Raw genomic sequence first — 11,602 nt, 5'->3', positions numbered from 1 at the left:
GCGCATCCCCGGTAGTATTTGTTGATGTTGGTGCACCGTGGGCGTTCTGACCTCATCAGATCATCAAGGGGGGACCGGGGGTAGCAACAGAATCACTTTCGCTGCCACCCCCAATAGAGGCATGTTGCAGGGGGCCCCATGGGTGGAGTGCTAGAACAGCCACGTGCCGTCCTCGGCACATGCCCACCTCAGCACAGAAAGGGTTAAAAACAGTTTATTGATTTTACAAACATATACAAAAACAAAAGACACATATTGAGGATAATGGTTCTAGTAAATAAGCGTAGGATACTTTTCCAAAAACAGTGCAGAATACCGGCTACAAAGCCATACCAATTTTATGACATTGCTTTTTATTTTTACAAACTATTTCTACGTAGGTCAGGCCACTGTTTTCCCAGTACAAACCCTTCATCTGTTTCCTTTCACCTGTGCAAATATCCTCTGGCTGCTTTAAATTGCTTTATACTTGTCTATTTAGTCATTGTGTGTGCCGCAAGAGATGAAAAGTCAAACAATTTCGAACAACCAATCACTTGCTCTCATTTTATTGTTCGAGTGCTAGCTGCTTTCCCACTGACAAATTAGCAGCACAGTCACACAGACTCATAGCCCTAAGACTAGAATATGGTAATTCTCTGTTCCTTGGGGCACTCAAAATCTATTAAAAGCTCTTTATACTGTGCAACACTTGGGAGCCCATCTTCTCTATAGCCATTTTTCATCCCTGCTTCTCCTATCTTGGTTAACTTGCAATGGCTTAATTTTTAAACCTTTATGTTTCTCATTTGAGGCTGTAAAGAATACTGGCCCAATTAGGGCACAGGTTGAGGATAAACATGGGTAGATGGCATCTACCCACCTTTTCAAAGGGTGGATGCCGTCTACCCTGCCAAGAGGTTGGATCCCACAGAAATATGGTTAACTTGTCGTGGTATAACTTTCAAACACCATGACACATTCAGCAGCCTTGCACGTTCTCTGATTTTATCCTGAACAGCAATATGCAGGTAGGAGGGATCCTGTCAGATTCCAGGTGGGCCCTCAACATAGGCCGAGGCTACGGGTCATCTGGCCTCCTTTTGTCAGCAGCGGTTTCTCTATTAGGACTATGGGGCTGTGCCCCTTTGATTTTCAGGCCTGGAAAATGTTTCCTCAATCTTACCCTGAATTAAGGCCTGACTGCCCCACCTTTCATCCGAGCAACCAAAGTCAAGCAATAACGAGATGACCATTGCACATGCAAGGGAATCTTAACATTAGGGCTTACCCATTTACTGCGCTTGATTTTCATTAAAAACGTGGTACAGGGGTGAGGCCATCACACTGATAAAATTCAGTCTAACTGGGCATTGCATGCTAAAGACCAGCGTCATGCATTTCTGCTCCTCGCCACTCGTTGAGTAAAAGAATACACGTTTTACAGCAGTCCCTCTTCAGGTATTCATAGATGAGTCTGCATTCTTGGAATGTGTTGTGCTGCTTCTGTAACCTCTACTAAATGCCATCAGGTCAGGTACATTATTTATAGATGAACTAAAATTGGAAATTGAGTTGTTATGATGCACTGTAATCAAATAGTCCGACCTTCTGAAAGGTTGCAACTAATATCTAAGTGTATGAAAATATAATAAAGTAAATGCATGTTGTCATCAACTTTCCATGAAATTGTTGTTATAGCGTCAGATGAAGTGCAGCTGTCCATTGTATTTACATGCAGGTGGGCAAATGCACCTAAGCAGCACTGTGCAGTGTTTGCTTATTTCCTCTACTGGGCTGGACATAGGCTACATACAGTACAATAGTACTTACCATGGGAGAGGTAACCCGCTGCTTGCCCCACTCAACCTTCCTTTAAATCTTTGGGGTTGTGTACTCCACTTGGTTGTGCATTTCACTTTGATTCTTTTGGCCCCACCATTTTCAAATTTCACCAGCCGCCACCGCCTTTTGTTGGAGTATTCTGGCTGGGAGCCTCACACTTAAATGCTATGGAGGGGAAACAAGACACATAGCTTATTATTACTTCACATGTATTTGTGAGCCATGCTTTAGACTTTGTTCAGTCCCTGTATATAGTAGATATGCGTAAACTGTAAGAATCTCAGATGTGTTGGTCTGTCCCAGTATTTACACAAATAATTAAAATACCATTATTTTGTTTTATTTCTTTTATAGCACTTCTCACCCCAATGCAGGGGGTCAGAGCGCTTTACATCACTGGTACACATTATATGTTGACACTAAATCATATAAATGTGTAAATCAACTACAGGATGTGTTACATAAGGGAGTGAAGGGTTACAAAGTGTAGAAGCCACATGTCCTTCATTCAGTGTGCTATATTAGAAGGATTACAGTTTATGCACTGCAAGTAACAAACGGAACTCTGTATTTAAAGCTGCAACCCACTTACACATTTACATAAAATAAAAATCTGTTATCTGCAAGTTACATAATGTGCATTGCAGGATATATATTAACTCTCTATGCTACTTTGATTAACATCTGAACTAGACAAAACACAGATCTCTCCAGCACATACGTTAACCTTCAGAGTTATCTGACCATTATTATTCCCTGAGATTTATTTGCACACAAAGATCCCTGCAGTAGGTGCCTTAACCGGATCAGATGTTTTCAAATGCAGACTCTGCAACCTATTAAGCAGAACAAATTTACTGCCAGGTTTCTCCTTGTAGCAGTTTCTTTGTGGCAGGGTTTAAAAAAATAAATGTACAAGTTGAGGCCTAGATTTTATGTCGGGTTGCGTCACTTTTGTGGCTCAACCCCGATGCAAAACCTCATTTGTTAAATATTGTAAAGTGCTCAGATGTACTCATGATAGACCTGTTAAATGGGGCATGGCCAAGCAGCAAATGGAGTAGGGCAGAAGACCCGGGAGCTCCAGAGAGACCGGCCCTATCCGACCCCATCCTGGCCTTAGCATCTCTCCCTGGGGGATGTGGGTTGCTCAACTTCACCCCGGCAACAATAGAAATTCACTGCCGCCTGGATCTAATCCGCAGTGGTTGGAGATGAGTTGGCTCAAGATGGCGACATTCCCCTGGCCCAGATGGTGAAGAGTGGCAGCGGAGTCACCTTGGAACTGTACACTGCATGAGGTGCACCGTGGCGAGTGGACCGAGTTGCAGGAGTTTGGGGCTGGAGGTCGGCCCGACACTGATGGCGCTGTGGGAGGTGAGGCCTAGGAGGAGGGCCTGCCCATCGCACTGCAGGACCAGAGACCGCTCCATTGCAAATGAGCCCTGGGAGTCATGGGGACCGGAGCGGTTCAGGTGCAGCCTCCCATGGGGAGGGCACGGCTCAGAGAGGGGGCTTACCCCCCCAAAAACGTCTAGGCCTTGGTGCCACCGGGATGAGGTCGTTAGCAATCACCCTGCCTGCTGAGAGGAAGATCGACGGGCAGGAGCAGCCTTGCTGAGGACAGTGGGCCACACTAAAGAAGAGCAGAGGCAGCTCATCCATGGCGCAGAGTTTCAACCCGGGTAGGCCCTCTGACAAAGAGGAGGACAGTCGCTCCCAAGGTGAGGAGGAGGGGAGAGGACTCAGACTTCCTTCAAATAGAGCCTCACCTGTGACAATCCCTGTGTGGGGTAGGGGGCCCGCACCCTGACATCCACTGCATTGCTTGGCAGGAGGGCCCTGTGAACTGTACCAACTCAGAGGAGACCCTTGGTTGCCCGCCTCACACCCCTGGGAGTAGGACCCCAGGGGGTCCTTACTCATGCAGTCAGGCGGGAGAGCCACGGCTAGCACTGGGGACAGGACCTTCACACTGTGCGCCCTGCTGACTTGAATGTGGGGTTCTTAGTGGTACCTCCCCGAGCCTTTCTGCTTATTGGGAGAGTGAGCCATTCTGAGGAGCACTCTGACAGGCCCAGAGGCCTGGGTTCAGCGCGTCAAAGCTATTTTGTAGTGGGGCTGCCCCTCCAGCCATGCTTTGGAATTCCCCCCTGCAGTGTTGCAACATGGTCAAGAGTGCAAAAAAGTGAGATGCAGACTTGGGAGGCCCTTTGCGACCTGGCAGTGTCCCCGTTCTTTCAGAGCACATTGAGATAATGTCTGCTGGGCCTACGACCCTCACTTCCACGCCTCAGAATGTGCTAAAGGCCATCGCTGCATCACTTGAGGCCCTGGCAACTAAAATTGATACACAGAGCACAGATCTGGGACACCTGCACGATGACCACCACCGGCTGGCGGAAAGGGTCTCTGCCACCGAGAGGGAGTTGTCTGACATGACCCCGGTGGTGGCAGCGACTAGCGCTCAAATGAGTTCCATTGAATCTCACCTCGAGAACAGGGCAGAGGAGGCCGAAAATATAGTGTGATGCAACAACATTAGAGCAGTGGGGCTACCTAAGAAGGTGGAAGGTTTGGACATGCTGATTTACTTGGAGGACTGGCTCTAACACAAGATTGCACCCGCTGGACTATCCCCCTTTTTTGCTCTGGAGAGAGCACATAGAGTTCTAGCTCGACCGCTCCCCCTGTTGCTCCCCCGAGGCCCGTTGTGACACGATTACTACACTTTTAAAGATCGTGACTCTACAACAGGCTATGGAAGTGAAGAGGAAGATGCGGGAACTGGGAGTGGTGTACTCCATGCAGTTCCCAGCTGGGCTCAGAGTAGTGACACCGGAGGGGGTACAGTTTTTCTCTTTGCTTCAGGATGCTTGGTCATGGATGGAGTGCCAACCTCGCAATGGTCTGAGCAGAGTGCCCATGACACAGTGGAGTCAACAACGCCCAAGATCACGCAGGCAGAGATACCCGGCCTCAACTGGACTCCCTATGGTTGCAGAAGCTCAACGCAAGCACCAGAGAGTGGTCAAAGTGGTTGCCCCACTGAATGGCACGGCGTCTGGCCTGCAGTCCCAGTCTCAACTGGAGAGCGAGGGGAGGTCTGACTCAGAGAGCAAACAACTTACCTCCAGCCATTCTAGTGTTCTCTTACCAGTGGTAGCCCCCAGGACTGCTGGTGAACTGATTTGATGTACTCACTTGGTTAAGATCTTGTTTGCACTGGAAAGGGGTTGTTTTCTTTATTATACTCTACCATGGCATGTTGAATGTTACCTGGTTGGGTGATCCTCTTCCTGGGGATGAGATGAGCAAGGGTGCATCATGTAATGACTCATTGTTGGTTGGATGGGTGTCTAGAGAATTCGGAGTCTGGTGCTGTTGATTGTCATATCCCAGATAGCTTTCTAATAAAAAATAACTTGTAGTTAGTTTATAGTTTGGGTGGGTGGGGTGTTTGTGCCTGTCCTTGGGTGCAGGAGTTGTGATGTGTTAGTACTGGTTGGGGTTTTGGGGACACCCCCTTGAGTATGATGATGATTACTATCACCTGCATTCTGCGTACCGGGAAGGCTTATAGTTCCCCCCACTTTATTTTGCTGTGCGAGAAGCCCACTGACTACCCCGTTGGCTGTTAATGACCCAAGAGCATACTTAAATATTGATTACTTGGAATGTCCGGGGCATCCACACCATGAATAAGACGTACAAGATGTTCTCCTACTTACAGAGACTGGGAGTTAACATTGCTTTTTTACAGGAAACGCACTTGACGGCCAAGGGGGGAGCCACGCTGCAGTGGCGATGGAGGGGGCAAGCATTTTATACATATGTCAGGGGGACATTGATATGGGTCAGGGCTGGTATCCTCTTCCAACACAAGCACTCCATGATAGATCCTGAGGGCAGATACGTGGCCGCAGTGGGCAAGACATCTCACTGGTAAACGTGTGTGGCACAAATGTCAATCAACTTGCTTTCTTGGACTGAATATCATCCCAACTATCCACCATTCTGGCAGGCATAGTAATAGGGGGGGTGATTTTAACTGTGTGGCAGACCCTGAGTTGGACCGCTCCCACCCCCGGCTGCTGGATTCTCTGACGCACCGTCCACATGAGCATTCGGTGGCTGGCGGGAGAACTGGGGCCTTCAGGACATCAGGCAATGTCACCAGCCCAAGGAAAGGAATTATTCCTTTTTCCTCCTCGTTACATGAATTGCATGTGGGACTTGATTCCTTCAACTGCTCTTCAAATGTGCACTCGTACATAGGGGGCGTAGAATAGCTCTCCCGTAGAATCTCAAATCACAACCCTGTATTGCTCTGGTTGAAATAGTCTAGGCCTTTAGCTAAGATCCCCACCTGGAAACTGAAGCCCCGAAGCCTTAGAAGACACTGCATTTTGGGATGCCATACAAGAAAAGATAGTGAACTACTTCGCTGACAACGAGGGGACGACTTCGGCCAACCAGATTGAATGGGAGGCGTTTAAAGTGGTCATCTGCTGTCACTGCATGGAAGAGTCTCTGGGAGTGCGCTCTACCCTATTGTGTGAAATCATAGCTGCATAATCCCTGCTCTGTACAATGGAGTTAGACTAGCTGGGTCGTTCTGACCTGCATCAACCTCTGTTAGATGCATGTGAGAGGGTTGAGAAGCACACTGAACACCTCCGCTCCTTTGACCATAAGGCAAACGGTCTCAGGCTGAACGGGACTGAGCAGGTCACTTGCTAGCGTGGCTAGGTAACTTGGCCTGAAGGGTTTCACCATTAATGTAGCTGATCACCCCCGAGAGGGAGCCCCTCGTGACCTAGGATGCAATTAAAGAATGTTTCTCCTCATTCTATCAAACCCTCTACACCAGCAGGCTGCCCTCTGATGTGTCGGGCGCTACTGGTTCCTCCGGACACCTGCAATGCCATGACTTGCCAATGAGAATGCTGATAGCCTGGGGGTGGATATTACCTTGCCGGAAGTATTAAAGGAATGGCATGAGGTAAGACGACTCAGACGGACTACCAGTCAAGTTCTACAGCATGTATGCAGGAGAATTGACCCCCCAGCTGGTGAAGCTATCCAACGGGGCAAAAGCCGACGGCTGCTTACCACTGTCCAGTATGGAGGCACTGATAGTTCCTCTGCTGAAGCCAGGGAAGTTAGCTACAGATCTCAGTGCCTATAGACCGCTTTCAGTGCTCAATGTAGATTACAAAATCTTGAGCGGGATCTTGGTCTCTCGACTGCTCCCACATATGGTCAAGCTGATCAATCAATCATGAGCTCACCCATAGGCTCTCAAGGTGCTGAGGGTTGACCTCAGAGATCAGTTGAAGAACACAGTCTCTAGCTCCTTTCTGAACTGAGGCAGCGATAGCTACTGTTTGAGGTGCGGTGGTAAGGTGTTCCATCCTTTTGCTGCCATGTATGAGAACGATTTTCCAACCGCTGAGGAATTCATGCGGGATATGTTGGCGAGTGACTGTTCGGACAAGTGGAGAGGTCTGGAGGGGGCGTACCAGTTGATGCGGTTGTTGAGGTAGTTGGGTCCATTGTGGTGGAGGCCTCTCTAGGCATGTGCGAGGAATTTTAAGTTTATCCTCTTCTCGAAGGTGAGCCATTGGAGGTTTCTCAGGTGTTCTGTGATGTTTTCTCAGCAGGGGGAGTCTAGGATGAGTCTGGCAGTGGCGTTCTGGATCTGTTGCAGTCTGTTCAGGTTCTTCTTGGAGGTTCCAGTGTAGAGGGCATTGGCGTAGTTGAGTCTGCTTGATCCACCTGGACCAGGCTGGATTTATCCCCATGCGCAATACTGCCTTCAGTATAAGAGGGCTAATGGCTGTTTTGGTGGGATGACACTTACGATAAAGAAAACGCAGCCGTTCTAGCAGTTGATATCGAGAAGGCGTTTGGTAGCCTTGAATGGGACTACTTATACAATGTCATGGAACTTATGGGGCTGGAACAGGACTATGTGGCCTGGACACACCTCTTGTATACCAACCCTACAGCCTAGGTGCAAACTGGTCAACATATCTCGGACAGCTTCAGAGTGGGGAGGGGCACGAGGCAGGGCTGGCCGTTGTCCCCCCTACTATTTGCCATTGCAATGGAGCCCTTGGCATCACTGGCTCGCTCCGGATCACACTATGGGGGCATTTGGACTGGGGATATGATCCAGAGGATTGCTGTATATGCTGACGACCTCCTCATGTTCCTGCATGATACGGAGAGGGAACTGAGGGGACCCAGAACACTCATGGAGTGCTTCGCCAATGTCTCAGGGCTGTGAGTGAACTGGGCAAAGATGAAACTCTTCCCCACCAGCAGGAACGCCAATTGAATGGACCCTCCACCATATCTGCTGCTGGAACCCAGTTGTCTCCCATATCTGGGAGTTAAAATTTACCATTACCCTGCTTATTCATTGTAAGGGAATTATGGAGTAGCGATTTCTAACTAGAAGTCACACAGTGCCTTTTAAAAGATGCAGCCGTTATCGGTGACGGGCTGCATCGCCCTTCTTAATGGTGGCCTTACCCCGCCTCTTGTGTCTCTTCGGGGCTCTCCTGCTTTGGCTTCCTCTGCCCTTCTTCGCCAAATTAACTACTATTGTTACTACGTTCATATGGGGGCACAGAGCGTAGACAGGTGGCGCTTTCCACCCTCCAATGCCCGACATCACAGGGAGGTTTAGCGGTCCCAGATTTCGATTCTTTCTATATAGCAGTTCATCTTCAGTGGCTCACAAGGTGGATTGCAAGCAGACAATCCCGTGATGGGCCCATAGATTGTTATAGTGCCTCCCAAAATTCCCTACTGAAATTAGTGCTACAAAATACCTGTCTCCCCCAACCTGCTGCTGCAGGCCCACAGGACAATGCATAAATGCTGGGCACAATGTATGAGAAAGACAAATACCAAGATGCCATATTCCCCCACATTGCCACTCTCGACTTCCCTGCTTCTAAAGCATGACAATAGATGGGGAGGGCTAAGCGACAGGATTGAGGCGGGAGCTACTAAAATGGGTGACCTTTTTTGTGACTCCGCTAGACTCCCTTTTGATGACTTCAGGGAAGAGTTTGGCATACCTGGAGGTCCTTTCCTGTTACATGGTTCAGCAGTGGCAGTCATCCGACGACACCGGAGAATGGGGACTGTGGAACCCCAGGACCACCCCTGTTGTACGCATGTGCTCCAAGCAGCAGGTACATGCAAGGTGGTTACCTTTTTATACTGCTACTTGCAGACTGAAGCAATGTCACCTCTTGATGGTCCCTGGTCTAAATGGGAGGTGAATTTGTCAACACAGATTCCAGTGCGGGCTTGGGACATCATCCTAGAGAGAATTCCGAAGGTCTCCAGGAATGCAAGATTCAAACATATTAGTTTTTACATATTGCACAGAGCGTACCTCTCCCCAGATAAGATGAACAAATATTTCGGGACAACTGAGGCTGCTTGCCCCAGGTGCAATATGATAGATGTCTCATTCCTGCATATGATATGGGCGAGCCCTGAATTAACCCCCTATTGGGCTGAGGTCACGGAATTGTTGGTGGTGATCATTGAGAAACTGGTCTCCACCGCCCGCTCACTGCCTTCTGCACTGGTACTACCACACCTCCAAAAATGAGATGATTAGCAAATTTCAAGATTTAGGCCTAATACTAGCCAAACGAGAGATCACCAGGTGATGGACAAGCTCCAGAGGGCCTTCTTCACTCTCTTGGTGACGCAAATTAGAGAAGTGGGCAGGATGTGAGAGAAGTCTCCTGTAGAAAGAGGTGCGCAGGGTGTTTGGTCGAATGGAGGTAGCACAGGCCTGGGAGTTGCTCACTGATAGCCTGAAAGAGCTGGATTCCCCGTATAGGGGTACTGCACGAGATAGCTCCTCTAACACCTAGACCTCACTTGAACAATGTGTCACACAGGCAGGATGTGGAGTTTACCTTGGGCTGATAGCCTCTAGCATTAGAGGGCTCATGGGCGGGGAGAAGGGTCTGGGACTGTTCACAACTAGGGATATGCACAAAGAACCATGAATGCCTTTTCAATTGCTGTTACACTGACTCCGGCGGAGGGACTGGAAGTTACTTAAATGTTATGAGCATGCTGTCCAAGTTGTCCTGCAAGAGACCTGTATAACTGTATCTATGGATGTTCCTGCTGTTTCGCTGTACATGACAAGAGCACTGTACTGTAAGTTGCAGATGTCAATGTAATTTGGGAAAACTTCAATAAAGTCTGTTTACAAAAGAAAATGATAGTCCTGCTAAACATGTCTGAGGTCTTAAGACATGATGTCACTTCTTGTGATGTCACTTTCTGTGAGGCCATGAGTTATGATGCCATTTCCTGTGATGCCTTGTGTGATGTCATGTGCCATTATATCACTTGCATACTGCCTAACTTGGTTAGGACCCCCCCCCCACCCCCCCCCCCCAACACTACTTCTTTTTAGGACTTGTGCCCTGGGTCCAGTCTATCTCAGGAAGAAATTCACCCACCTCTATCTCATAACCCCTCTACCTTTAGCCGTCTGCTTAAGTCTGCCTTTTGTTGTCAATATACCACTCCTCTCATCAAACTGACCAGGCAAGAAGATTGCTCCTTGACCTATCTGTTGTCCAAGTACTGGAACTACCTTCCTGCCCATAACACTCTTTCTCCTGCTCACCTGCATATTTCTCTAAAAAGCTGAAAAGTGGCTCGGATCTGGTCCACTAGTGCCAGGGAGCATTACAAATCAATTGCCTACTACTTTGCACTTGCATTTATCAGAATTAAATTAAACAAAGATAGCAACTTCAGTGCTCCGATAAATTGGTTTTATTTGCGAGCTTAATGCTAGCATAGTTTGCCAAATATCACACATTCTCGGTCAAGTGAGAATGCCAAGATTGCATTTCACATTTTACAGTTACAATGTGATAGGTAGATTGTCCTTGTTGTTTTTATATGTTGTTTTTTTTCTTCTAATTCTTCCTCTTCCCCTTCTCCTTCAGTCATTTCTACTACTCTTCCTTTCTTTTATACTTACTTTCTGCGTCCATCCAACTTTCCTACATCTTTCTTCTCTCATAACTTCTATTTCCATATTTCCTTCCGTTTTCCCATACTTCCCTCCTTGCCCCATATCCCTCATGCTACTTTCCAACCATGGCTCATTCCTGGCCTCCCCTCTCCTCGTCCTCCTTCCTGTCTTCACCTTCCTTCAGCTTTCCCTTCTCTGGGGCCACTCACACCGCAACGCCAGATGGCAGAGCACTGGGTAATGAGAGGGGCCTCTCTTTAAAATGTATCTTTTCGGGGGTAGATCCTGGAGATGAAGAACCTGGCCATCTTCTGTCATTCTCCTCTGGCTGGTACTGTTTCTGGGTGATTGGGCTCTCTTGCAGACTGCTGGAGGGCATGGATCTGAACATTAGTGGTCTTCCTTTTGTGGTGAAAAAGCTGGTCCCATCTTTGAGTGTGTCTGCAACATAGACCTGATGTATGAGGAAGCAGAGACTGCACTCCTTTCTCATGGAGCTTTATCACATGGCGATTGTGGGTCACAGTAAGCTTCTGGGACCCATGAAGCACATGTTTCGTGTATTTTGGCTGTGGATGCGGTCTCTTTTGAGGAGCGGAGAAGGCCTTCTGGAACCATAGAACCATAGGCGCAGGGAGTAGAGGTGCAGGGATGCTACAGCACACCAAAAATAACCATGATGGATTTCAGAAAGTGAACGAGCAATAAAGATGCTTTTAATTTTTGTGTTTTTTC

Source organism: Pleurodeles waltl, chromosome 10 (genome assembly GCF_031143425.1).
Source record: "Pleurodeles waltl isolate 20211129_DDA chromosome 10, aPleWal1.hap1.20221129, whole genome shotgun sequence".
Taxonomy (NCBI): domain Eukaryota; kingdom Metazoa; phylum Chordata; class Amphibia; order Caudata; family Salamandridae; genus Pleurodeles; species Pleurodeles waltl.
Note: the sequence above shows the minus strand (reverse complement) of the source record.